The sequence below is a fragment of the Balaenoptera ricei genome, chromosome 2 (genome assembly GCF_028023285.1).
Source record: "Balaenoptera ricei isolate mBalRic1 chromosome 2, mBalRic1.hap2, whole genome shotgun sequence".
NCBI lineage: Eukaryota > Metazoa > Chordata > Mammalia > Artiodactyla > Balaenopteridae > Balaenoptera > Balaenoptera ricei.
This window is the reverse complement of record NC_082640.1, coordinates 24,447,989-24,449,283: the sequence shown is the minus strand read 5'-3', so window position 1 is coordinate 24,449,283 and position 1,295 is coordinate 24,447,989. Positions and strand designations below refer to the sequence as shown.

At 39.8% G+C, this 1,295-nt stretch overlaps 1 non-coding gene across 1 annotated transcript; it reads right to left on the bottom strand.

The window, feature by feature from the left end:
- Positions 1–205: 205 nt before the first annotated feature.
- LOC132360865 (U6 spliceosomal RNA) lies at positions 206–312 on the bottom strand. The gene has a single exon (XR_009501186.1). It is a non-coding gene; the product is annotated as a U6 spliceosomal RNA (small nuclear RNA).
- Positions 313–1,295: the final 983 nt, after the last annotated feature.

Genomic DNA, 1,295 nt, shown 5'->3' with positions numbered 1-1,295 from the left:
GGTTCATGCATATAACTCACATTCCTAGAAACATCTTTTTTTTTTGTAAGAACACACAACATGGGATCTACCCTCAACAGATTTTTAGTGCACAATACAGTATTGTTAACAGTGTACAGTGTTGTACAGCACAGTCTTAGAAGTTATTCATCTTGTGTACCCATTGGCAACAACCATTCTACTATCTGCTTCTATTTTATTTTTTTAAAATATGGAATGCTTCATGAATTTGCATGTCATCCTTGCACAGGGGCCATGCTAATCTTCTCTGTATCGTTCCAGCTTTAGTATATGTGCTGCCGAAGAGAGCACTATTTTAATTTCCTTATAGAAGTGGGATCATGCAGTGTTTGTCCTTCTGTGACTGGCTTATTTCACTTAGAATAATGTTCTCAAGCTTCATCCGTACTGTCACAAATTACAGGATTTTATTTTCTTTTTTTAAGGCTGAGTAATAGTCCATTGTATGTGTACATCACATTTTCTTTATTCATTCATTCATCCGTGGACACAGGTTGCTTCCATGTCTTGGCTATTGTGAACAATGCTGCCGTGAACATAGGAGAGCGTATCTCTCTCTGAGATCTGGAATTTAATTCCTGTGGATATGCATCCAGAATTGGAATTCTGGGTCATACGGTAGTTCTAGTTCCAATTTTTTGAGGAACCTCCATACTGTTTTCCATAAAGACTGCACTATATTGCATTCCCACTAACAGTGTGCAAGGGTTCCAAATTCTCCACATCCTCACCAATACTTGTTGTCTTTCATTGCAGTCGCTGTTTTGATAATAGTCATCCTAACATGTATGAGGTGATATCTCACTGTGGTTTTAAGTTGCTTTTGACGGTAGTCGATTGGGTGAGTAGTTTGACTCTGGCCACTTATCTGCTCTGATGAGGTCCCCTATATAAAGGGCCTGACATACTGCCCAGTGTACAGGGGATCTGTAAATGCTAATACCTTTCCTTTCCCTGCTATGAAGAACTTAGCAACAAGCACGGGCAGAAAGTAGAGCCTGGAGCTTTGTGCTAGCTCTGACTCTGCTGCCTTGCTTAGGTGACCATCAGGAAATCATGTGCTAGTTTCCTTCATCTGCTAAGAGGGAGTGATGGCTGGTTTTGCACAGGGATAAGATGCTTTATTTAACACACTTTGTGATCCCAGAAGAAAAGAGTGCTCAAGACCCCACATTATTTCTCTATTGTTAATAACAAAATAAACGTGTGTCTGGTACAGGGACCCACACTTAGCAAATAAGCAGTAAAATGACCAAGTGAATGAACAAATAAAG